Source organism: Neofelis nebulosa, chromosome 7 (assembly GCF_028018385.1).
Source record: "Neofelis nebulosa isolate mNeoNeb1 chromosome 7, mNeoNeb1.pri, whole genome shotgun sequence".
NCBI lineage: Eukaryota > Metazoa > Chordata > Mammalia > Carnivora > Felidae > Neofelis > Neofelis nebulosa.
Genome location: NC_080788.1, coordinates 10,010,229 through 10,038,187, shown reverse-complemented (window position 1 = coordinate 10,038,187; position 27,959 = coordinate 10,010,229). Strand labels below are relative to the sequence as shown.

Below are 27,959 nucleotides of genomic sequence, written 5' to 3'. Positions count from 1 at the left end.
TACGTCTCAGGGTAGCACCACTGAAAGTTGTCCCTTCAAGAATGTTCTCCCTCATTATTTTAAGACCCATGGGGTTTGTTTTACCTTTATGGGGGGCAGGTGTTGGTGTGTGGGGGTTTGATAAAGCAGGTTTTGCCTTAAGTGAAGGGTGGAAAATCATACCTTAGAAGCCAGGACTCGGTCCAGGAATTGACGTTCACAGAAGTACTTGGTATTTCATCCCTTGGTCTCTAAAGTTGCTTTTCCGAAGCCCGTTCTTTCTTCCCGAGGACTTTGGTATTTGCACGGGGCTGCCGTCCACCCCGGTGTTGATGGGTGCACGGTTGGGCCCAGAGGGAGCCAGTCCCCGCGCAGGGCTTGGAGAGCCTATTCTAGCGAGTGGGCTTCAGTGACCGTAGACAGGGTGGTTTGGAGGGGACCCCAGACGGTGCTGGACTCCCGCCAGCGCTCGGACGCCCTTGGGATTTGGAAGCCCAGAAACATCCCCTCAGCTTAGATGGTGGCAGTGGTTGAGAGAGACGTGTGGCCTGCCTGCCTTCCGTTGGGACGCACACGTGCTGGGCGCCGGTCCCCAGCGCGTCGTTCTCGCTGATCTGCAGACAAAGAGGAGGGTTGCGGTTTGTGTCTTGATTTTTCTTCCAGCGTAGCCTAACATTCCTAGTCACCCAGGAGCTTTGGAATCTACCACCTGCTGGCCAGGTTTTAGAAAGTATTTTCATGCTGCCATAAAAGGAAAAAAAAAATAGGAAGGGGGAAAAAAAAAAGGCTTTTCTTTCCTTGTATCATCTAATTTAATTTGTGCAAAGATTGACAGGCCTTGAATTACTTCTCCATCTCGCTAAGGTTCAAAGCCGGGCAAACCCAACTGGCTAAAGTCCTCCTGCCACAGACCCTGACAACCTGCTCCACACACCCAGCCAAGCCCGGCCTGTGCTGGGGGCGCCTCGCTGCTGTCCAGCAGAGGGCGCTGCCCCCCAACCCGGCCTCTTCCCCCCAGAGACTCCCCCAGCCTGAGCTCTCCTGTCTCTTGCAGCCACCTGACAGGGAGCCGCCCGGTCAGCTCGCCCGTGGTCACGGTTTAGCCTGTGGTTTTCTGTGTCCTTACCTGCCGGGGGCGCGGGGGGATGCCCAGATATGCAGGAGGGCGACCCCCGTACACCTTATACCTCTGCTTCTGTTGTTTTCAGATGCTATACGAACATTTCTATGCTAGATCTTTTGAAATACAAAGGGGTTAAAACCCAGATGCTGTATAGTAATTTGTAATTATGTATAAAGTAAAACAGTTTTAAACTGTAAAAATTTTTTTTCAGTGTGTTTTCTGGGATTTTGCCACAACATACTGGCTTTGTATTTTATTTATCTTCCTTTCTAGTTATTGGCTTCAGACTCTACTTGTAAAGTCCCCTCCACCCTTTCAAAAAAATAAATGTCCCTTAAGTCTCAATTGTTGCTGTATTGTATTTCTCTGTGGGCTTCCTGGAGGGAGTGCCAAGATACTCTGGGCTCCTGGTAAAGGGGTACCCCCCCACCCCCACCCTATGGAGAGCCTTCTCCCCAGGGTGCCTGGATGGCTCCTTTGGTTAAGCCTCCAAGTAACGCTTGATTTTGGCTCAGGTCATGATCTTACGGTTCATGAGTTCGAGCCCCATGTTGGGCTCTGTGCTGATGGTGCAGAGCCTTCTTGGAATTCTCTCTCTGCCCCTCCCCTGCTCATACTTCTTCTCTCAAAAAAACAAAACAAAACAAAACAAAACACCTTCTCCCCAAAGGGAATTTGTGTTTCTAACATACCTCTAGGAACAGAAGTTGGGAAGATTCCATAAGCGCTCAGTGGTTCCTCGGAGACATTTTCCTGGGGCCCAGAGGCAAAACCCCAGGGGGTAACTGACCAGCCCTGAAGTCATGGGGTTTGTGCCTGGAGTCAAAATTATTTCCAGTTAAATCAGTGCAGCAAAATTGCCCTTTGCTATAGATTTTACTCTGCAAAAAGTATTAGTTTGCCTGCCTTTGACAACTTTCTCCACCCCGTACCAGCCCCCAGGACGACAGACTCCACAAAATGTAGGAAAGAAGCCATATCAAAAACGGTAGGGAAGGGAGAGACACTGCCCAGAGCTACATAGACCACAGACATCCACGGGAGGGAGGGAAACAGACTGTCGCACCAGGGAGCCCACATGGGGAGGACGGGGAGGACGAGTCCCCATAACGTTTTGCTTTGAAAACCAGAAGGGCCTGAGCCCCCTCCCTTAAAGAGACAGCACAACAAATAGCCCACGGAGATACAGTGTAGAGGGAGCAGTTTGAAACCGCCTGAGACAAACGGGAGAGGCAGAGTTATCTGAGTGTCTGCAGGAGGGGCAGAGATCACGGGGAGACTCATCCAGGAAGTCTCATCCACAAAGGAGCTGGCAGGTGCCATTTCCCTCCCCTGCCCCCAGCATCAACACACACACACACACACCTGCAGGAACCACCACACCGATAATTCACTAATTTGCTAAGACCCTACCTCACCTCCCCCTGCACTTGGGCAGACCCACCCCCTGCAGCCAGGCCTACCTCAGTCCTGGCGCTGCAGGCCCCACCCCCAGAAGGCCCATGCCAGCCTTGCCGACGCTACGTCCTGCCCACACCCTCCAATATATTTGGCGGGAGCCCACCCAAAGCAGTGCCGCAAGCCTCACAGTGTGTAAGCAGCACGTACATGAGCCAGCACCACTCCAGAGACTCCTACCCCAGGGAGAGGGAAAGACAGCCACACACGCACAGACTGCAGCCCTAGCAGTGGGTGGGGGGCAGACATCTGGTCTGACCCAAGCCCACGGCAGCCACAAACTGGCCCATTAGCACGGGGACCAAACCCTGCCCACTGCAGGTGACTGAACTAAAAAGAGGCTCAGCCACAACAGCAGGGTGCATGCAACACACACAGGAGACACCCCAGAAGCACCAGGTCCTGGAGAAGAGGGGACATTGCACTGTGGGGCACCACAGGACCTCTTCCTTCACAAGCCACTACTTTCAAGAGCAGGAGGTGTAGCTGACTTTCCTGACACATAGAGACTTAGACAAAATGAGGAAACAGAGGAGTTTGCCCCAAATGAAAGAACAGACAAGACCACAAGAGACCTAAGCGAAACAGAGAAAAGTAATATGCCTGATAATTTAAAGTAATGATCGTAGAGGTACTCACGGGACTTAAGAGTGGAGGATCTCACTGAGGTCCTTAGCAAACAGAAAACATAAAAGAAGAACCAGAGATGAAGAACTCAATAAATGAACTTAAAACTCCACCAGATGGAATAAACTAGAGGAATCCAAAGAACAGATCAGCATCCTGGAGGATTGTAATGGAAAGCAATCAAGCTGAGCAAGTGAGAGAAAAAAACAAAGTAAAACTAGACTTAAGGAATTCAGTGATTCCATCAAGCATAACAACATTCACATTTCTCGGGACCTAGAAGGACAAGACAGAGAATAGGGGTCAGAAAATTTACTTAAGTAATAGCTGGAAACTTCCCAAATCTGGGGAAGGAAACGTATCCAGATCCAGGAGGCATAGAGAGCCCCCCACAAAATCAACTCAAGGAGAGCCACACCAAAACATACAGTAATTAAAATGACTAAAAGTAGTGATAAAGACCATTGTAAAAGCAACAAGAGAAAACAGTTACACACAATGGAAACTCTATTAGGCCATCTGCAGATTTTTCAGCAGAAACATTGGAGACTAGAAGGGAGTGGCATGATATATTCAAAGTACTAAAGGAAAAAAAATCTGCAGCCAAGAATATTCTAGCCATCAAGTCCATCATCCAAATAGAAGGAGAGATAGAGTTTCTCAGACAAAAACTAAAGTAGTTCATGGCCACTAAACCAGTCCTAAAGAAATATTAAAGAGGATTCTTTGAATGTAAAGGAAAGACCCTAAATAGGAGTAAGAAAAGTAGGAAGCACAAAAGCAGTAAAAGTAAATATATCCATAAAAACCAGTCAAGGGACTCAAAATAAAAAGATGCAAAGTTATGACAGACACCATATACCTAAAATATGAGGGGGAGAGGAGTAAAGAATGGGTTCAAACTAAGTGACCATCAACTTAATATAGACTGTTACATGCAGAAGGTACAAAGCTAATGGTAACCACAAATCAAAAACCACTAATAGATATGCAAAGAAATCCAAATATATCACTGAATAAAATCAGTAAACCACAAAAGAGCAAGACAGGGCCAAAGATAAAATACAAAAACTACCACAAGTAACAAAATGGCAATAAATATATATCAATTATTTTGAATATAAATGGATTGAACGCTCTAATCAAAAGATACAGGGTAAGAGTAGATTTAAAAAAGACTCATCTATATGCTACAAAAGACTCATTTCAGACCCAAAGACATCTGCAGATTGAAAGGGGGTAGGAGTGCGTGGGTGGCTCGGTTGGTTAAGTGTCCAACTCTTGATAGCTCAGGTCATGATCTCCCAGTTCATGGGTTCAAGCCCCATGTCGGCCTCCATGCTGACAGTGCAAAGCCTCCTTGGGATTCTCTCCCTCTCTTGCTGCTCCTCTCCCACTCATGCTTGCTCTCTTGCTCTCTCAAGATAAATAAATAAACAAAAAAAAAAAAAAAAGAAAGGGGATAGAGAGACATTGTTCATGCAAATGGATGTCAAAAGAAAGCCAGAGTAGCAATACTTAACGTTGACAAAATAGACTTTAAAATAAAGGCTGTAACAAGACACAAAGAATGACACTATATAATCATAAAGGGAACCATCCAACAAGAAGATACAATTGTAAATATTTATGCACACAACTTGGGAACACTCAAATGCATAAAACAGTTAATAACAAACATAAATGGAATAATTGATAGTATTATAATAACAGTAAAAGACTAACACCCCACTTATATCAATGGACAGATCCTCCAAACAGAAAATAAACAGAAGCCATGGCTTTGAATGACACACTGGACCCGACTGGATTTAACAGATATATTCAGAATATTCCATCCTAAAACAGCAGAATACACATTCTTTTCAAATGCACATGTAACATTCTCCAGAATAGGTCACATATAGGCCACAAAACAAGTCCCAACAAACTCAAAAAGTTCAGTCATACCATGCATCTTTTCTGACAACAGCACTGTGAACTACAACCACACACACACACACACACACACACATCTGGAAAGACCACAAATACATGGAGGTTAACGTGCTACTAAACAATGAATGGGTCAACAAAGAAATCCCAGAGGAAATCAAAACATACATGAAGACAAATGAAAATGGAAATACAATGGTCAAAAATCTTTGGGATGCAGCAAAAGCAGTCCTAAGAGAGAAGTTTTTAGCAACACAGCATCCTCAAGAAGCAAGAAAAATCTCAAACAACCTAACTTTTCACCTAAAGGAGCTAGAAAAAGAACAACAAACAAAACCCTAAACAAGAAAAGGAAATAATAAAGATTAGAGCAAAAATAAATAATAGAAACTACAAATAAACAATAGAACAGATAAACAAAAGTGATCAACCTATAGCCAGGAGAGAGAGAGAGAGAGAGAGAGAGAGAGAGAAAGGACTCAAACAAAATCACAAATGAAAGAGAAGTAACAACAAACACCACAGAAATAGAAATAACCCTAAGAGAATATTATGAAAAACTATATACCAACAAATTGGACAACCTAGAAAACAATGGATAAATTCCTAGAAACATATAACCTCCCAAAACTGAATCAGGAAGAAACAGAAAATTTAAACAGACCGATTACCAACAATGAAATTGAATCAGTAATCAAAAACTCTCAACAAACAATTTTCTAGGACCAGATGGCTTCACAGGTGAATTCTACCAAACATTTAAAGAAGAGTTCATGGGAGATCCAACATGGCAGAGAAGTAGGGGGATCCGCAGTTCCCTTGTCCCTCAAACACACCAGTGTTGAGGCTAAAGGACTTTGAATTCCAAGAGTCCGGGCTGCAGAGTGACAGAGACATCTCCAGGGGCCCACGGGGACAACCTGGTGGGCCATAGGTGTATGATTGTGAACTGGGAGAGATAAAACAGGTGGCATAGGCACAGATGGGAGGGATTCCCTTCTGCAGAGAGACAAAGAGAAGAGAAAGAGAAAGAGAGGCTGGGGAAGTATAGGACTGTATCTGAACTAGAGAAAAACCACGGACTGGGATGGACAAACACCCAATCTCTAACTGCAGGGCTTTCTCGGGACTGGGGTCGGCTGCCCTGTTCGTGCGCCTTGGGAGGAGGGGAGCCAGCCCAGGGTTTGGTACCTAGGTCAAGGGCACAGTCTGCAGGGAGAGAAAGCGGTCCTCTACCTGGAGTGCTGTGGGAAGAAGGTATATAACCATTCAAAGGACAAGGACTGCCTGCGCCCACCAGCCAGAGGTCATATATCGGCAGCACAGAGGGGCTTTTCCCTGAAACCAGGGTGTACAGAACGGGACCCTTTAAGACATTGGGGTTTACATCCCAGCTGAGCGCCGGGGAGGTGTGGGCGTCAGCAGAGAGGGACAAACCACCTCGTTTGTGACTGCAGCACAGTGAGAACGACCTGAACAGAGTGGTTTGGGACACCCGGTCCACGGAGGAGAGACTGGGGTGTCACCATTTTTCTCCCAATCACCAATAAGGTGGGACCTCAGGGATCTGACTGCAGGGCCACAGGGGAGGCAGGACCCGCCCACACCAAGCCACGCCCCATCCACACCTGCTAACTGCAGATCTACTGGGGCAGGATTGACTGGGATGAACAAAACACCTCCTCCAGACCAACATTGCCACTGCTTCCAAGGCCCCTAGCGGTTTTGCATTTCCTGATTTAATTCTTGGACAATGTTTATTATATATATTTTTTTCTTCCTTTTCTCCTTCTTATCTCATCTCTTCCCTCCTCTAGTCTGGCTATTCGGGTTGTTGGTTTGTTTAAAAAGACATATTTTATATATATATATATATATATATATATATATATATATATATATTCTATATATATTTTTTATCTAATCTATATAAACCTTTTCTATATCTCTTTCTTTATTTTCCTCTCTCTCTCTCTCTCTCTCTCTCTCCCTTTCTGGATTAAGCCGTATTGTTTCTCTGCCTGGTCAATTTTCTTTTCTTGTTCCCCACCCCTGTCATTTCTCTCTTTGTATGGGATAAGGCCTCTTCCATCAACACTGCCCCCACCTCATCGTTTTTTTGTTGTTGCTGGTGTTTTGGGGGGCTTTTTGTGGGGTTTTTTTTTGGTTTTGGTTTTGGTTTTGTTTTTTGTTTGTTTGTTTTCTTTTCCAGGGCTACTTCAATGAACAAATCAAAGCACACCTGGTGGAGGGTCCAAAACATCACTACAAGGAGGGAGATAAAGCAACCAGAGACACAACAAGAGAGAGAAAGTAACACACTCCAAAAAACACTTCCTGAAGGGCCAGGCCCTGGACAACGTATGACCCCTCTTTACTATAATAGTGGTCGCAGGTGCAGGACACATAACAAGCTTTTAAAAGACATAAAGGATAGAAAACTAACCAAAATAGCCAAAATGACAAAACGGAAGAATTCTCCTCAAAAGAAATCCCAGGAAGAAATTACAGCTAAAGAATTTATCAAACCAGATATAAACAATATATCTCATCAAGAATTTAGAATAATAGCCATAAGATTAATCACTGGGCTTGAAAAAAAGCATAGAAGACATCAGAGAATCTATTGCTACAGAGATCAAGGAACTAAAAAATAGTCATGACGAATTTAAAAATGCTGTAAATGAGGTGCAAAATAAACTAGAGGTGGTGACAGCAAGGATTGAAGAGGCAGAGGGGAGAATAAGTGAAATAGAAGATAAAATTATGGGAAAAGATGAAGCTGAGAAAAAGAGAGATAAAAAAATTCTAGACCATGATGGGAGAATTAGAGAACAAAGTGATTCAATGAAACGTAATAATATCCATATCATAGGAGTTCCAGAAGAAGAGAGAGAGAAAGGGGAAGAAGGTGTACTTGAACAAATCAGGGCTGAGAACTTCCCCAATCTGGGGAAGGAAACAGACAATGAAATCCAGGAAGCACAGAGAACTCCCTTCAGACGTAACTTGAATCGATCTTCTGCACGACATATCATAGTGAAACTGGCAAAATACAAAGATAAAGAGAGAATTCTGAAAGCAGCTAGGGACAAATTGGCCTTAACCTACAAGGGTAGACACATAAGGGTGGTAGCTATCAGAACTATCTCCTGAAACTTGGTAGGCCAGAAGGGAGTGGCAGGAAATATTCAATGTTCTGAATAGGAAAAATATGCAGCCGAGAATCCTTTATCCAGGAAGGCTGTCATTCAGAATAGAAGGAGAGATAAAGGTTTTCCAAGACAAATAAAAACTGAAGGAGTTCATCACCACTAAACCAGCCCTACAAGAGATCCTAAGGAGGACTCTGTGAGTGGATGTTGCAAAGACCATAAGGGACCAGAGACACCATTACAAGCATGAAAACTACAGATAACACAATGACACTAAATCAGTATCTTTCAGTAATAACCCTGAATGTAAATGGACTAAATGCTCCAATCAAACATAGGGCATCAGAAAAAAAAAAAACAAAACCCATCTATTTGCTGTCTACAAGAGACACGTTTTAGACCTGAGGACACCTTCAGATTGACAGTGAGGGGATGGGAACTAGCTATCATGCTCTGGAAGTCAAAAGAAAGCTGGAGTAGCCATACTTATCTCAGACAAACTAGACTTTAAATTAAAGGCTGTAACAAGAGATGAAGTATGGCATTATATAATAATTATGGGGTCTTTCCATCAAGAAGAGCTAATAATTATAAATGTTTATGAACCCAATTTGAGAGCACCCAAATATATAAAAACAATCACAAACATAAGCAATCTTATTGGTAAGAATGTAGTAATTGCAGGGGACATTAATTCCCCACTTACAACAATGGACAGATCATCTAGACAGAAAATCAATACAGAAACAATGGCCCTGAATGATACACTGGACCAGATGGACTTGACAGATATATTCAGAACTTTCCATCCAAAAGCAGCAGACTACATATTCTTCTCGAGTGCACATGGAACATTGTCCAAGATAGATCACCTACTGGGTCACAAAACAGCCCTCAATGAATATAAAAGAACTGAGATCATACCATGTACATTTTCATATCACAATGCTATGAAACTTGAAATCAACCACAGGAAAAAATTTGGAAAAACCTCCAAATGCATGGAGGTTAAAGAACATCCTATTAAACAATGAATGGGTCAGCAAGGCAACTAAAGAAGAAATTTAAAAATATATGGAAACAAATGAAAATGAAAACACGACAGTCCGAACTCTTTGGGATGCAGCAAAGGCAGTCCTAAGAGGAAAATACATTGCAATCCAGGCCTATCTTGAGAAACAAGAAAAATCCCAAATATAAAATCTAACAGCACACTTAAAGGAAATAGAAGCAGAACGGCAAAGAAACCCCAAGGCTAGCAGAAGAAGAGAAATAATAAAGATCAGAGCAGAAATAAACAATATAGAATCTAAAAAAACAGAAGAGCAGATCAATGAAACCAAGAGTTGGTTTTTTGAAAAAATATACAAAATTGATAACCCCCTAGACAGACTTCTCAAAAAGAAAAGAGAGGGCACCCAAATAGATAAAATCATGAATTAAAATGGACTTATCATAACCAATCCCTCAGAAATCAGAGAATACTATGAAAAATTATATGCCAACAAACTGGACAACCTGGAAGAAACGGACAAATTCCTAGACACCCACACACTACCAAAACTCAAACGAGAAGAAATAGAAAATTTGAACAGATCCATAACTAATGAAGAAATTGAATCAATTATCAAAAATCTCCCAGCAAATAAGAGTCCTGGGCCAGATGGCTTCCCAGGGGAATTCTACCAGACATTTAAAGCAGAGTTAATACCTATCCTTCTCAAGCTGTTCCAAAAAAATAGAAATGGAAGGAAAGCTTCTGGACTCATTCTATGAAGCCAGCATTACCTTGATTCCCAAACCAGACTGAGACCCCACAAAAAAAGAGATTTACAGGCTACTATCCCTGATGAACATGGATGCAAAAATTCTCAACAAGATACTAGCAAATTGAATTCAACAGCATATAAAAAGAATTATCCACCACGATTAAGTGAGATTCATTCCTGGGCTGCAGGGCTGCCTCAGTATTCACAAATCAATCAATATGATTCATCACATTAATAAAAGAAAGGATAAAAATCATGTGATCCTGTCAGTAGCTTCAGAAAAAGCATTTGACAAAATACAGCATCCTTTCTTAATAAAAACCCTCGGGAAAGTCAGGATAGAAAGAACATACCTAAACATCATAAAAGCCATATATGAAAAGCCCACAGCTAATACCATCCTCAATGGGGAAAAACTGAAAGCTTTCCCCCTCAGATCAGGAACATGACAAGGATGTCCCCTCTCATCACTGTTGTTTAACATAGTGTTGGAAGTCCTAGCAGCAGCCATCAGACCACAAAATGAAATAAAAGGCATCAAAATTGGCAAAGAAGAAGTCAAGCTTTCACTTTTGGCAGACAACATGATACTCTTTGTGGAAAACCGGAAAGACTCCATCAAAAAGGCTACTAGAACTGATACATGAATTCAGCAAAGCCGTAGGGCACAAAATCAATGTACCAAAATTGGTTGCATTTCTATACACCAACAATTAATCAACAGAAAGAGAAATCAAGAAATTGATCCCATTTACAATTGCACAAAGAACCATAAAATACCTAGGAATAAACCTAACCAAAGATGTAAAAGATCTGTATGCTGAAAACTATAGAAAACTTATGAAGGAAATTGAAGAAGATACAAAGAAATGGAAAAATATCGCATGCTCATGGATTGGAAGAATAGATATTGTTAAAATGTCAATACTACCCAAAGCAATCTACACATTCAATGCAATCCCAATCAAAATTGCACTGGCATTTTTCTCAAAGCTAGAACAAACAACCCTGAAATTTGTATAGAACCACAAAAGACCCCGAATAGCCAAAGTAATATTGAAAAAGAAAACGGAAGTGGGAGGCATCACAATCCCAGACTTTAGCCTCTACTACAAAGCTGTAATCATCAAGACAGTATGGTATTGGCACAAAAACAGACACATAGACCAATGGAATAGAATCAAGAACCCACAATTGGACCCCAAAACGCATGGCCAATTAATCTTTAACAAAGCAAGAAAGAGTATCCAATGGAAAAAAGACAGTCTCAGGGTGCCCGGGTGGCTCAGTCCATTGAGCGTCCGACTTCAGCTCAGGTCATGATCTCACAGTTCATGAGTCTGAGCCCCGAGTCAGGCTCTGTGCTGACGGCTCAGAGCCTGGAGCCTGCTTCAGATTCTGTGCCTCCCTCTCTCTCTGCCCTTCCCCCACTCATATTCTGTCTTTCTCTCTCTCTCAAAAATAAATAAAAACATTAAAAAAAAGTTTAAAAAAAAGAAAAAAGACAGTCTCTTTAGCAAATGGTCCTGGGAGAACTGGACAGCAACATGCAGAAGAATGAAACTGGACCACTTTCTTACACCATACACAAAAATAAACTCAAAATGGATGAAAGACCTAAATGTGAGACAGAAAACCATCAAAACCCTAGAGGAGAAAGCAGGCAATAACCTTTTTGACCTCAGCCCCAGCAATTTCTTGCTCGACACATCTCCAAAGTCAAGGGAATTAAAAGCAAAAATGAACTATTGGGACCTCATCAACATAAAAAGTTTCTGCACTGCAAAGGAAACAATCAACAAAACTGAAAGGCAATCGACAGAATGGGAAAAGATATTTGCAAATGACACATCAGATAAAGGGTTAGTATCCAAAATCTATAAAGAACTTACCAAACTCAAGAACCAAAAAACAAATAATCCAGTGAAGAAATGGGCAGAAGACATGAATAGACATTTTTCCAAAGAAGACATCCAAATGGCTAACAGACACATGAAAAGATGCTCAACTTCGCTCATCATCAGGAAAATACAAATCAAAACCACATTGAGATACCACCTCACACTGGTCAGGGTGGCTAAAATTAACAACTCAGGAAACACAGATGCTGGTGAGGATGTGGAGGAACGGGAACCTCTTGTACTGTTGGTGGGAATGCAAACTGGTGCAGCCGCTCTGAAAAACAGTGTGGGGATTCCTCAACAAATTAAAAACAGAACTACCCTACAACAAATAATAACACTACTAGGAATTTATTCAAGGGATACAGGAGTGCTGATGCATAGGGGCACAGGTAGCCCAACGTTTACAGCAGCGCTTTCAACAATAGCCAAATTATGGGAAGATTCTAAATGTCCATCAACTGATGAACGGATAAAGAAGATGTGGTTTATATATACAATGGAATACTACTTGGCAATGAGAAAGAATGAAATCATGCCATTTGCAGCAATGTGGATGGAACTGGGAGGTATTATGCTAAGTGAAATAGGTCAGTCAGAGAAAGACAGTTATCATGTTTTCACTCATATGTGGAACTTAAGAAACTTAACAAAAGACCAAGGGAAGGGGAAAAAATAGTTACAAACAGAGAGGGAGGGAGTCAGCCCATAAGAGACTCTTAATACAGAGAGCAAACTGAGGGTTGATGGAGGGGTGGGGGAGAGGGGAACTGGGTGATGGGCACTGAGGAGGGCACTTGTTGGGATGAGCACTGGTTGTTGTATGGAAACAATGAACCAGGGGAATAAATTGTATTTTAAAAAAGAAATTAGATAGGATGATATTCATTTTTGAGAAACATTAAATAAAAAACCATATGCACCTCTAAATAAATAAATAAATAAATAAATAAATAAATAAATAACGGAGAAAGGTATTACATGCAATAAAAATCAATCATGTTGGGGAAAAAAATTAAAGAAGAATTCGTATCTATTGTTCTCAAACATTCCAAAAAATAGAAGAAGGAAAGCTTCCAAATCCATTCTATGAGGCCAGGAAAACCTACCAAATCCAGATAAAGACACTAGAAAAAAAAAGACACCACAAAAAAAGAGAACTACAGGCCAATACCTTTGACGAAAATAGATGCAGAAATCACCAACAAAAAGTTAGCAAGCCATATCCAACGATACATTTAAAAAAAATCATTTACCATGATCGAGCAAGTGGAATTTATTCCCAGGATGCAAGGGTGGTTCAATATTTGCAAATCAATCAGTGTGATACATCACATCAACAAGAGAAAGGATAAAAACTATATGCTCATTTTCATAGACACTGAAAATGTATTTGACAAAGTACAACATCCATTCATGATAAAAGACCTCAGCAAGGGCACATTGCCGGCTCAGTCACTAGAGCATGCAACTCTTGACTGCAAGGTTCGGAGTTGAAACGCCATGTTGGGTGCAAAAATTACTTAAAAACAAAATCTTAAAGGGAAGGAGCCAAGATGGCAGAACAACATGGAAGGTTTTTTTGTTTGTTTGTTTTTGGGTTTTTTTTTTTTTTTTTTGCATCTCACCTCCATGAAATACAGCCATATCAACACTAAACTATCCTGCATACCTAGAAAACTGATTTGAGGATTAACACAAAAATCTACACAACCTGAACCACAGAACCACAGAACTCAGCTAAACATCAATGGACTAAATGCTCCAGGGTAACAGAATGGATAAGAAAGCAAGATCCATCTATATGCTGTTTACAAGAGACCCACTTTAGACCTAAAGACACCTTCAGATTGAAAGTAAGGGGATGGAGAACCATCTATCATGCTAATGGTCGACAAAAGAAAGCCAGAGTAGCCATACTTATATCAGACAATCTAGACTTTAAAATAAAGACTGTATCAAGAGATGCAGAAGGGCATTATGTCATAATCAAGGGGTCTATCCACCAAGAAGACCTAACAATTGTAAACATTTATGTGCCAAATGTACAGGCACCCAAATATATAAATCAATGAATTACAAACATAAAGAAACTCATCAATACTAATACCATAATAGTAGGGGACTTCAACACCCCACTTACAACAATGGACAAATCATCTAAACAGAAAATCAACAAGGAAACGATGGCATTTAATGGCACACCGACCGGATGGACTTAACTGATATATTCAGAACATTACATCCTACAGCAGCAGAATACACATTCTTCTCCAGTACACATGGAAGATTCTCCAGAATAGACCACATACTGGGACACAAATCAGCCCTCGACAAGTACAAAAAGATTGAGATCATACCGTGCATATTTTCAGACTACAATGTTATGAAACTCAGAATCAACCACAAGAAAAAATGTGGAAAGATAACAAATACTTGGAGACTGAAGAACATCCTACTAAAGAATGAATGGGACAACCAAGCACTTAAAGAGGAAATTAAAAAGTACATGGAAGCCAAAGAAAATGATAACACCACAGCCCAAAACCTCTGGGATGCAGCAAAGGCAGTCATAAGAGGAAAGCATATAGCAATCCAGGCCTTGCTAAAGAAGGAAGAAAGGTCTCAGATACACAACCTAACCTTATGCCTTAAAGAGCTGGAAAAAGAACAGCAAATAAAACCCAACACCAGCAGAAGACAGGAAATAATAAAGATTAGAGCAGAAATCAATGCTGTCGAAACCAAAAAAACAGTAGAACAGATCAATGAAACGAGAGGCTGGTTCTTTGAAAGAATTAACAAAATTGATAAACCACTGGCCAGTTTGATCAAAAAGAAAAAAGAAAGGACCCAAATAAATAGAATAAAGAATGAAAGAGGAGCGATCACAACCAACACAACAGAAATAAAAACAATAATAAGAGAATATTATGAACAATTATATGCCAATAAAATGGGTAATCTGGAAGAAATGGACAAATTCCTAGAAACACATACACTACCAAAATTGAAACAGGAAGCAATAGAAAATTTGAACAGACCCATAACCAGTAAGGAAATTGAATTAGTAATCAAAACTCTCCCAAAAAACAAGAGTCCAGGGCCAGATGGCTTTCCAGGGGAATTCTACCAAACATTTAAGGAAGAGTTAATACCTATTCTCTTGAATCTTGAAGCTGTTCCAAAAAATAGAAATGGAAGGAAAACTTCCAAATTCTTTCTATGAAGCCAGCATTACCTTGATTCCAAAACCAGACAGAGACCCCACTAAAAAGAAGAACTATAGACCAATTTCTCTGATGAACATGGATGCAAAATCCTCAACAAGATATTAGCCAACCAGATCCAACTATACATTAAAAAAGTTATTCACCACAACCAAGTGGGATTTATACCTGGGATGCAGGGCTGGTTCAATATCCACAAAACAATCATTGTAATTCATCACATCAATAAAAGAAAGGACAAGAGCCACATGATCCTCTCAATGGATGCAGAGAAAGCATTTGACAAAGCATCCTTTGTTGATAAAAACCCTCAAGAAAGTAGGGATAGAAGGATCATACCTCGAGATCATAAAAGTCATATATGAAAGACCCACTGCTTATATCATCCTCAATGGGGAAAAACTGAGAGCTTTCCTCCTAAGGACAGGAACAAGACAGGGATGTCCACTCTTGCCACTGTTATTCAACATAGTATTGGAAGTCTTAGCCTCAGCAATCAGACAACACAAAGAAATAAAGGCATCCAAATCAGCCAGGAGGAGGTCAAACTTTCACTCTCCGCAGATGACATGATACTCTATATGGAAAACCCAAAGGATTCCACCAAGAAACTGCTAGAACTGATCCATGAATTCAGCAAAGTTGCAGGATATAAAATCAATGCACAGAAATTGGTTGCATTCCTATACACAAACAAGGAAACAACAGAAAGAGAAACCAAGGAATTGATCCCATTTACAATTGCACCAAAAATCACAAAATACCTAGGAATAAATCTAACCCAAGAGGTGAAAAACCTATACACAGAAAACTATAGAAAGCTTATGAAAGAAATTGAAGAAGACACAAAAAATTGGAAAAATATTCCATGCTCCTGGATAGGAATAACAAATATTGTTAAAATGTCAATACTACCCAAAGCAATCTACATATTCAATGCAATCCCTATCAAAATAACACCAGCATTCTTCACAGAGCTAGAACAAATAATCTTAAAATGTGTATGGAACCAGAAAAGAAGCCAAAGCAATCTTCAAAAAGAAAACCAAAGTAGGAGGCATCACAATCCCAGACCTCAAGCTGTATTACAAAGACAAGTATGGTACCGGCACAAAAACAGACACTCAGATCAAAGGAACAGAATAGAGAACCCAGAAATGGACCCACAAACATATGGCCAACTAATCTTTGACAAAGCAGGAAAGAATATCCAATCGAATAAAGACAGTCTCTTCAGCAAGTGGTGCTGGGAAAACTGGACAATGACATGCAGAAGAATGAACCTGGACAACTTTCTTACACCATACACAAAAATAAACTCAAAATGGATGAAAGACCTAAATGTAAGACAAGAAGCCATCAAAATCCTCGAGGAGAAAGCAGGCAAAAACCTCCTTGATCTTGGCCACAGCAACTTGTTACTCAACACGTCTCTGGAGGCAAGGGAAACAAAAGCAAAGATGAACTATTGGGACCTCATCAAGATAAAAAACTTCTTCACAGCAAAGGAAACAATCAGCAAAACTAAAAGGCAACCGATAGAATGGGAGAAGATATTTGCAAACGACATATCAGATAAAGGGTTAGTATTCAAAATCTATAAAGAACTTATCAAACTCAACACCCAAGAAACAAATAGCCTAGTGAATAAACGGGCAAAAGACATGAATAGACACTTCTCCAAAGAAGACATCCAGGTGGCCAACCGACACATGAAAAAATGCTCAACTTCATTCATCATCAGGGAAATGCAAATCAAAACCACAATGAGATACCACCTTACACCTGTCAGAATGGCTCACATTAACAACTCAGGCAACAACAGATGTTGGCAAGGATGCGGAGAAAGAGGATCCCTTTTGCATTGTTGGTGGGAACGCAAGCTGGTGCAGCCACTCTGGAAAACAATATGGAGGTTCCTCAAAAAGCTAAAAATAGAACTACCCTATGATCCAGCAATTGCACTACAAAGTATTTATCCAAGGGATGCAGGTATGCTGTTTCAAAGGGGTACAGGCACCCCAATGTTTATAGCAGCAGTATCAACAATAGCCAAAGTATGGAAAGAGTCCAAATGTCCATTGATGGATAAATGGATAAAGAAGAAGTGGTGTGTGTGTGTGTGTGTGTGTGTATGTATTACATACACACACACAATGGAGTATTACTCAGCAATCAAAAAGAATGAAATCTTGCCATTTGCAACTACATGGATGGAACTGGAGGGTATTATGCTAAGTGAAATTAGTCAGAGAAAGACAAAAATCATGACTTCACTCATATGAGGACTTTAAGAGACAAAACAGATGAACATAAGGGAAGGGAAAGAAAAATAATATAAAAACAGGGATGGGGACAAAACAGAAGAGACTCATAAACATGGAGAACAAACTGAGGGTTACTGGAGGGGTTGTGGGAGGGGGGATCAGCTAAATGGGCAAGGGGCACTAAGGAATCTACTGCTGAAATCATTGTGGCCCTATATGCTAACAAGCTTGGATGTAAATTAAAAAAAAAAAATTAAGTAAAATCTTTTTTAAAAAGCCATTAGCAAAGTAGGTTTAGAAGGAACAGACTTCAACATCATAAAGGCCATATATGAAAAACCCACAGGGGCGCCTGGGTGGCGCAGTCGGTTAAGCGTCCGACTTCAGCCAGGTCACGATCTCGCGGTCCGTGAGTTCGAGCCCCGCATCGGGCTCTGGGCTGATGGCTCGGAGCCTGGAGCCTGTTTCCGATTCTGTGTCTCCCTCTCTCTCTGCCCCTCCCCCGTTCATGCTCTGTCTCTCTCTGTCCCAAAAATAAATTTAAAAACGTTGAAAAAAAAAATTAAAAAAAAAAAAAAAAAAAAAAAAGAAAAACCCACAGCTAATATCATACTCACTGGGGAAAAACTGAGAGCTTTTCCTTAAAGACAGGTACAAGACAAAGATGTCCACTCTCAACACTTTTATTCAACATATTACTGGAAGTCCTAGCCAACAGCCAACAGACAACAAAAGGAATCAGACAACAAAAAGGAATAAAAGGCTTCCAAAAGGCAAGAATGAATTCAGTAAAGTCCCAGGATTCTGTGTCTCCCTCTCTCTCTGCCCCTCCCCCACTCATGCTCTGTCTCTCTCTCTCTCTCAAAAATAAATATAGATGTTAAAGAAATTCTTTTAATCTATTTTGTTTCTTCACAGTAATAACGAAACAGCAAAAAGACAAATTAAGAAAATAATTCCATTTACAATTGTAAAATATTGATGAAAAACTGAAGATGACACAAATAGAAAGATATTCCATGTTCATAGATTGGAAGAAAAAAATATTATTAAAATGTCCATACCACCCAAAGCAATCTACAGATTTAATGCAATCCCTATCACAATACCAACAGCATTTTTCACAGAACTAGAACAAACAGTCCCATAATTTGTATGGAACCACAAAAGACCCTGAACAGCCAAAGCAATCTTGAAAAAGAAAAACAAAGTTGGAGATATCATGATCCCAAATTTCAAGTGATACTAGAAAGCTGTAGTAATCAAAACAGTATGGTACTGGCACAAAAACAGACACATAAATCAATGGGACAGAATAGAAAGCCCAAGAAAACACCCACAATTTTATGGTCAATTAATCTTTGCCAAAGGAGGCAAGAGTATGCAATGGGGAAAAGACAGTTTTTCAACAAACGGTGTTGCGAAAACTGGGCAGCCACATGCAAAAGAATGAAACTGGACCATTTTCTGACACCATACACAAAAATAAACTCAAACTGGATTAAGGACCTGACAGTAAAACCTGAAACCATAAAAACCCTTGAAGAGAGCACAGGCAGTAATTTCTCTGTCATTGGCTGTAGCGATATTTTTTCTAGATATGTCTCCTAAGGCAAGGGAAACAACGGTAAAAATAAACTACTGGGACTACATGAAAATGAAAAGCTTCTGCACAAAGAAGGAAACAATCAACAAAACTAAAAGGCAACCCATGAAATGGGAGAAGATATTTGCAAATGACATATCTGATAAAGGGTTAGAATCCAAAATATACAAAGAACTCCTAGAACTCAACACCAAAACACAAATACCAATCCAATTAAAAAACGGACAGACAAGAGGTGCCTGGGTGGCTCAGTTGGGTGAGCATCAAACTTCGGCTCAGGTCATGATCTTGTGGTCCGTGAGTTTGAGCCCCGCGTCAGGCTCTGTGCTGACAGCTCGGAGCCTGGAGCCTGCCTCAGATTCTGTGTCTCCCTCTCTCTCTGCCCCTCCCCCACTCGCACTCTGTCTCAAAAATAAATAAACATTAAAAAACAGCTTTTTAAATGGATAGACAACATGAATAGACATTTTCCCCAAGAAGACATACAGATGGCCAACAGACACGTGAAGAGGTGCTCAAAAAAATACAAATAGAAATAAAAAGATGCTCAACATCACTAATCATCTAGGAAATACAAATCAAAACTCAATTTGTTTTGAGCTATCACTTCACACCTGTCACACTTCACACCTGCCTGCTTTAAGAAAACAGCAGGCGTTGGTGAGGATGTGGAGAAAAAGGACCCCTCTTGCGCTGTTGGAGGGAATGCAAACTGGGGCAGCCACTCTGGAAAACAGTATGGAAGTTTCTCAAAATGTTAAATATACAAGCACCCTACAATCCAGTAATTGCACTACTGGGTATTTACCCATACAAATCACTAATTGAAAGGATACATACACCCCTATGTTTATGGCAGCATTATTTACAACAGCCAAATTATGAAAGCAGCCCACGCGTCCATTGACCGATGAACGGATGAAAAAGATGTGGTGTCGGGGCTCCTGGCCGGCTCAGTGGGTAGAGCATGCAAGTCTTGATGTCAGAGTGGTGAGTTCAAGTCCCACATGGGGCGTAGAGCTTACTTAAAAAACAAAGTATAGGGGCGCCTGGGTGGCTCAGTTGGTTAGGCGGCCGACTTCAGCTCGGGTCATGATCTCGCGGTCCGTGAGTTCGAGCCCCGCGTCGGGCTCTGTGCTGACAGCTCAGAGCCTGGAGCCTGTTTCAGATTCTGTGTCTCCCTCTCGCTGACCCTCCCCTGTTCATGCTCTGTCTCTCTCTGTCTCAAAAATAAATAAAAACGTAAAAAAAAAAAAAAAACAAACAAAAAAAAACAAAGTATATATATATATAATATATATATTACACACACACACACACACACACACACACATATTGGAATATTATTCAGCCATAAAAAGAGTGAAATCTTGCCATTTGCAACAACGTGGATGAGACTAGAGGGTATAGATTATGCGAAGGGAAATAAGCCAGTCAGGAAAAGACAAATACCATATGATTTCACTCATAGGTGGAATTTAAGAAACAAATGAACAAAGGAAAAAGAGACAAACCAAAAAATAGACGTTGAACTGTGGAGAACAAACCGATGGTTACCAGGGGGGGTGGGGGTGGAGGGAGGGGGGAAGTAGGTAAAGGGGATTAACAGCACACTTGCTGTGTTGAGCCCCGAGTCATGTACAGAATTGCTGGATCACTGCGCGGTATTCCAGAAACTAATAGATCACTGTATGTTAACTAGGATGGAATTAAAATGCTTTAGGGGCGCCTGGGTCTGCTCAGGTCATGATCTCACCGGTCATGGGCTCAAGCCGCACCTTGGGCTCCAGGCGGACAGTGCAGAGCCTGCTTGGGATTCTCTCTCTGCCTCTCTCTCTGCCTCTCCTCCACGTGCACGCCTGCACGCTTTCTCTCTCTCAAATAAACACCCCCCCCCCGCAAATGTTTTAAAGCATTTATGGCAAAAATAATATATAAAAAATAAAATGAATGCGGGAAGATAAACACCATTTGCATGTAGCTGCCCGGGGATGTGGGGGGTCCGATCTCAGAACGGAGGGGGTCACTGAGAAGCCGCAGAAATGCACAGGCCGAGGCATTTCCTTTCCCAAACTGCTGGCTGCCTACTGTACGAGTCCGAACGGCTGCACCTGACACCCAGCAAGCCACACCGTGTGGTGTCCTGCAAAGAAGGCGGGGTTAGAGCCTCGGGGATCCTGACTACCGCTCCCCACCCGCCACCCACAAAGGAGAGGGTCCTGCCCGAATGCCAGGACGTGGGAGCGCACAGATTCATCTTAAGAGTCTTTTGTTGCCAGGCGGTCGCTGCCTCCCGGCAAGTCCGGGAAGCACCAGGGGCCGTCCCGCCCACTCACTGCGGCGGGCTGTCACCGGGGGCGCCGCTGGCCTACGCCCCACACCCAGACACCCTCCGCAGGGCGAGGGACACTTCCCAGGCCCTCCCTTCCTCCACTCCAGGGGCAGGCTCTGTCTGGGAGGCCAAAGCAGGGAGGAGGTTCATTCATTCCAGAACAGTGGAGGCGCAAACCGCGGTCCGGACCTGCCAGTGAGCGGCGCTGCTGAGCCTCAGCCTGCTCTGGGGTCAGCCACAGCACCCACCACCTGGCCTTGGGGTGAGGCTCCCCCGCCCCAGGGTGAGCCCGGGGCACAGGGGTGGCTGGCCAGCTACAGGCTGCCTGGGAGAGGTCTGCGGCTTAGGGGTCTGCTCTAGAGGAAGCGTGGGAACTAATGCAACGGGACAAAAATCTGCGCCAGAAATCCGGGAAGAAAACTCCAGAAAAGAGCTTGCAATATAGGAAAAAATGCAGTGCACAGGCTTTGTTATTTTCTGGAAAGCAGTAACAGCAGAGCTGGGCTGAACGGAGTGCTAGAGCATCAGAAACAAGACGGAGAAGTCCCTTCACTGCCGGGGGACCCATGGCCTCATCCCTGGCGTAGCCTTGGGACCAGATACGGTTCCAGCTCGCAGCACCTCCCAGGCCCCGCTCCCCACACCCCCTGTCCTTGGATTCTGAGATTTCTTTTTCCTTCATGTTGCCCCCACATTTTCAGGGATCTCAGACCACCCAGAGGGAGGACCTAGACACTGCTCTGCCACCCCTCCCGCCCACCGCCCCTCCTCCCCCGCCACCCCTGGCGGCCTCAGAGGTGTCGCACGTGGGAAAGGGGTCAGGGCTTGGCTTCCTCCCCAGACCCTGGGAGCCTCTTTTCATATGGTAATCGCTTGCAGGACCCAGCTCCAAAATTTGGGCAGCTTCCCACCCAGGGTCCTTTGTGACACTCCTTCCTGCAAAATGGTCGTGGACCCTCCAGAGGGAGGAGAAGGGGAGGGAGACTCAGGAGGGCCTCTGTGGGAGAATTGACTGGGGCAGGGCTGGCTCTAAGTGGCTCCTGGAACAGAGCCCTCCTGTCACCCCTTCCCGCCTGAGGGTCTCTGCACTTCCCACCCCACCCGCACCAGCCCCCCAGCCTCGGAGTTGCAGCTGACGGTTGCCTGGGCAACCTGGCTCCCTCCCAGCCCGGCCTTGGTCTCTTCTGGAGCAGGACTCTGGGCACCCCAGACAATGCTCTCTGCGGGAGCCGGGATGGTGAGGAGCTCAGGAGTGGGCCAAGCAGGGGCCCCACTCCATTTTGAGGGGGCTGTGAACAAAGACTGGGGAGGGCAACCTTGAGCAAGTTATTTAAAATATATCTCCCTTTCCCCTTGCAGAAGGGACGGACAGTATCTAACAGGCAGACTTGCTGTGAGGATTTGATGAGGAAGGTTGAATGCTTGTTCCTGGGCCTAATGCACGAGTCTCTGCACCTCCAGCCTGCGAATCAGGAGCCCTCCACTTGTGCTGGACAGTGTCCAGACCTGACCCGGAGGGCCCCTGGAGGGCTGACAGGCCTTCTCCACCAGCCTGGCTCGGACACCAGCACAGGACTCTGCTCGGAGCGCCTTCTTGTCTCTGGGCCTCTGCCTGGTTCACAATACCCTCCTTTGGCGTGGCTGAATTGTCTCCTCCTCCAGGAAGTCTTCCCTGACAGCCAAGGAAAATCCAGCCCCTTTCCTGTGTGCCTTACACCTAGAACCCACTGGTCTGCTCTTCCATGGGCTCGACCCTCCCCGCTCTGAGACTGTTCATCTCTCCCCCCAGCTTGCCAGAACAGAAGGTTGAGCCCCGTCCTCTGCTCCTGGGAATGGGCTGAAGGTCACCTTGTCCACATCCTCATCCCAAGGCAGGGGTGCTGGGAATAAAGACAGGTGGAGAGTCCTGGGGCCTGAGCAGGTAGGGACCGCCCCTTCTCTGCCAGCAAGGCCGGGTCCAGAGGGCAGCATTCCAGTGCCAGTGATTTCAGGGGAAGCCCTCCCTGCTGGGAGACCCCATTTGGACTGTCCAACTGCCAGGTCCTGTGGTGGCCACTCAGCCCCTCCCCTCCGAAGCAGCTGAGCCCCAACCTCACTAGGCCTTGCAGCCAGAAGCAGGCCCAACCGCTCTGCCCCTGTCTCTGGGACCGGGGAGCCCAGGGGGCCCTCACTGGAATGAGAACAGCTCCCGGGAAGGCAGCAGGGATGACTGGATTGCTGGGGTCCGGAGGCAGATGCAAGTTCCCACCCTGGTGCCCCCCACTCCTGTGTCCTGGGCCAACACACTGACCTCTCGGAGCTACAGTTTCCTCACCTGCAAAATGGGGATGATGGCATCTACCCCTTTGTAAGAAAAGTAATTGTTTCTTCCTGCTTGGCAGGAAGGCACTGAAAGATGAAGGCTTAGAGCTTGAGAAGTTCACGTCAGTCCGTCCTCTAAGGATGAAACAGCCAGGTGTGAGCACTGACTGCCATTTCAGGGCTCCCATGCCGTGGCACATCACTGGGTCATTGTCACTGTTTTGTCTCCTTGGGATGAGCCTCCCCCCGCCCCCCCTCCCCCACTGGAGAGGGCTCCGACAGGGCGAGGGGTGCTCACTGGCTGGACACCCACAGACCTCCTGTTCACAATCCCGCCCATCCTGACACCCTGGAGGGCTCTGAGGCTCCCTTCCTGTGGATGACCCCTCCACCCCCAAGGAAGGCTCAGGAGTTGGGCAATTGGTCCGGCCACAGCCGGTGTCAAACCCACACGTGTTGACCGGCAGCCCATGGTTTGCCCTTGGACGAGCATTCAGAGTTCAGTCTTTGGATCTCCTGCATTCGAACAACCGGGGTGCATGTTAAAACGCATCTCCCTGGGCCAAACCCAGGTTTAAGGAGTCAGAGTCTCAAATGCATACCTAAGCTCAAGACACAGGGCGCCCTAACCCTCCTGCGCGGCAGAGCAGGGGAGACGGGGTGGGGGGAGGGCGCAGGAGAAACGAGGGTGACCGTCGGAAGGAGCTCCCATATACTGGCCCCTGGGAGCAATGAGCACAGAGGGTACCCCTCGTTCTGCAAACAACTCTCTATGAGCACTCGGGCTGCTCACAAGGTTTACAAACCGTGGTGGGAGCTGCGTGGCTCGGGCGGGATGCGGGGCTTGGGCTCCACCTCACAGGGCTGCCGTGGCCATGAAGTGGCCGAGCCGCCCGGAGTCCTGCTTCTCCTGTTGCCGTGCTGACAGCCTCCACCCCGAAGGCCTGGCCGGAACCCGGTGGGAGGCCGGCCACATCCTAGAATCACCTGGTGGAGCCCAGGCCACACCTGCGGCAAGTCCACCAGGACCCTTTAGCGCCTCCAGGTGATTCGTGCGCTGGCCCAGCTACCGCCTCCCCTTCCCCGGGCTACCATTAGCCTCTCCTCCACAGCCACGCGGTCTTAACCCGGAGGTGATACCTGTGGGAGGCTAGTATGCTAGTACTGTAATTCACACCCCCTAAAGAATATAGGGAAATCCTGGGAGTTTATTTTTTTACTGTTTATTTATTTTGAGAGAGAGAGAGAGAGAGAGAGAGAGAATCCCAAGCAGGCTCCGGCTGTCAGCGCAGAGCCCGACGTGGGGCTCGAACTCGCGAACCGTGAGATCATGGCCCGAGCCGCAATCAGGTGTCAGACGCTCAACCAACTGAGCCACCCAGGTGCCTCCATACTGAGATGTATTTTTAAAACGCTTTTAAAACACCTGTAATCCCATCACCCCCAAATCAACCGTCCCTTAACATTTCACTAAGATCCCCAAGGTTCTCTGTGTATGTGGGATTTCTGTGGTTGCTTTTAGTAAAATTAAGGTCATGTTCTATATAGACAGCTGTAGCCTCCTTGCCTCATTTCCCATGAACGTCAGGTGCTTAATATTCTACTTTACAGATACATCGTTTGGGGAACTTAGGTATTTCCAAATTTTTGCTTTTATGAGTAACATGCAGGGCTATTTGATAACATCCACCTTTTTTCGCATTTCAAAGTAATACAAGTTTATTGGACATAAATGTTAATCAACCTAACGTTTTTATTAGCATCTGTAAGACCCCAGAGGGGAAGAAGCTAAGACAGCAAATTTGATACAGCTTCCGGAACTGTTTTTCGGTTTTGCACTCACACTTATGGGGAGATGGCTAGTCCCTCCGTCTCAGGGTAAACATGATTTACAGGCTGGCCTTCCCCTCGAGAACACCCTCCTGAGTGTCTGCACCACACACAGGCCCTCTGTGCTTGTCCCCAGAGAGCCCTGGGTCCTGCATCAATCCAAACCTGCTCTCCACCCTGCCGCCTTCATGGCCAGACACCTCCCGCCCCCACACAGGCTACTCTCCGGGTCCGCTTTGGTAAAGGCTCCCAGGAGGCTGATGAGATGGGTCCACAAAAGGAGACGGGTCCTCCTACTATACTCTCTGATTCAACTACTTTCTCCGTGACCCAAGGTCTTAGAGGTATTTTCTGTTGACCTGTGTACTTTCCCCTCGGGGGTGGCTTTGAGGCTCATGGCCCAGGCTCAGACCCCCAGGAAATCCCAGCTTGCTCCAGAATCAAGGCCCGACCTGGCATCCTCTTGTGTTTAGGGTAGCTGTTATAGGTAACAAGAACCAAGGGGAACACTACTTTGCCTTTTTCTTACTAGTCTGCATTTCCCGATGCATCCAGTGACACGCACACACATACCCAAGATTGGATTCATCTCCGAATTCCACTGGTAACTTTGCCTTTAGTAGCTGGGGGCCACATGCCTGCAGCTCCACTCCCAGGGTGACCATGTGGCCACCCAGGAATGCCTTCTTCTTTTCTCTTCCCAAACCACTGCTTCTGGGAGCCAGGGCCCAGCTAGCAAATCCCACTTCTCTGACACCATCTGAATAGTTCGAAGACCGATTCCAAAGGGTATGCGTGTTTGGGGGCGGGGTTCTCCACACCAAAACACCAGTGATGCTCAGACACCAGGTCAGTGTTGGAGCATTGAACTCAATCCTGACACTCTCTACCTGGAGACAGCATCCGATTCCACGGGTTAAGGGCTCAGTCTCACAAGTCTGTCCCCGACATCCAAAGGGATGCCAGTCACAAGCCCAAGTGTCACCTGTGCTCCTGACCGGCTGGCTATGAATCAGATTGCCACAACCCCCTCCTTCGGTTCAATTAATTTACTACAGCGGCTCACAGAACTCAGAGACGCATTTTACTCACTTGATCACTGGCTCTTTATAAAAGGATATAATGCAGCAACCAGCCAGTTGGAAGAGATGCATGGGGCAAAAACTGGGGCCTCTCTAGGGCCGCCACTCTCCCCAAACCTTCATGTGTTCACTGGCTGGCAAGCCTCAGAACCCTGTCTCTTAGGTTTTTAAGGAGGCTTCATTACATAGGCATGACTGATTAGGTCGGTGATCACTGGCAGTTTGCACCTCCAGCCCCAGCCTGTCTCTGGAGGTCATGGGTGGGTTTGGAAGTTCCAGCTCTAAACACGTGGCTGGAGCCCCTGGCAACCAGCCCTCACCCTTAAGGGCTTTCCAAAAGTCACCTCATCACCATAACAAAGGACACCTTTATCAGTGTCAACACCAGAATCCCAAGTGTGGGAATCTGTGAGACCAAATATATATTTCTTATAATAAATCACATTGTCACCATGCATAAATTAACCTTTATCAAATCTTAAAACTTTTGTGTTTTAAAACATACCATCAAGAAAATAAAAAGCCTACAAATAGGGAGAAAATATTTGTAAATCATTTATTTGATAAAGGAGTTGTACTAGAATATATAAAGAATACTCACTTATGACTTGATAAAATTTTAAAAATGGGCAAAGCATCTGAAGACATTTCTCCAAAGAAAATATATGAATGGCCAATAAGCACTTGAAACAATGTTTACATCATTAGCTGTCAGAGAAGGCAAATCAAACCCTCCCCCACCTGCCCCTCCCCCGCCCAGCAATGAGATACGAATTCGTATTCCCTGAGGGGCTATACATTTAAAAAGATTATAACAGGGGCTCCTGGGTGGCTCAGTCTGTTAAGTGCCTGACCTTGGTTTCTGCTCAGGTCAGGATCTCATGGTTCCTGAAATGGAGCCCTGGGGGCAGGCTTCCTGCTGACAGCACAGAGCCTGCTTGGAATTCTCTCTCCCTGTCTTTCTGCCCCTCCCCCCACCTCTCTCTCAAAAATAAATTAAAAAAAAAAAGATCATAACAAATGTTGGTGAAGATAAAGAGAAATTAGACCCCCATACACAGCTCATGGAAACACACGATGGTGCAGCTGCTTTGGGAAGCATTCGGACACCTCCTCAAATACTTAACCATCAGAACCGATACAACATGGATGAACCTTGAACACAAAGTCAAAGACGCCAGTCACAAAGGAAGCGCATATGGTCTAGTCCACATGTATGAAATGTCCAGAATAGGCAAATGCATAGACAGGAGGTAGATGGGTCACTGTGGAGCCAGGGCGCAGGGGTGTTGGCTCCAGGGCTCCCCAAAACACCAAGTTTGGCCACATGCTGCTGACAGAATTCAAAGGCAGATAAATGAGCA

General features: G+C 44.5%; 1 long non-coding RNA gene across 1 annotated transcript; it reads right to left on the bottom strand.

Moving 5' to 3' along the window:
* Positions 1-1,836: 1,836 nt before the first annotated feature.
* LOC131516067 (uncharacterized) lies at positions 1,837-26,255 on the bottom strand. The gene is made up of 2 exons (XR_009263838.1): positions 26,087-26,255; positions 1,837-1,918 (listed from the first exon to the last, which is right to left on the bottom strand). It is a non-coding gene; the product is annotated as an uncharacterized LOC131516067 (long non-coding RNA).
* Between the last annotated feature and the right edge of the window lie 1,704 nt (positions 26,256-27,959).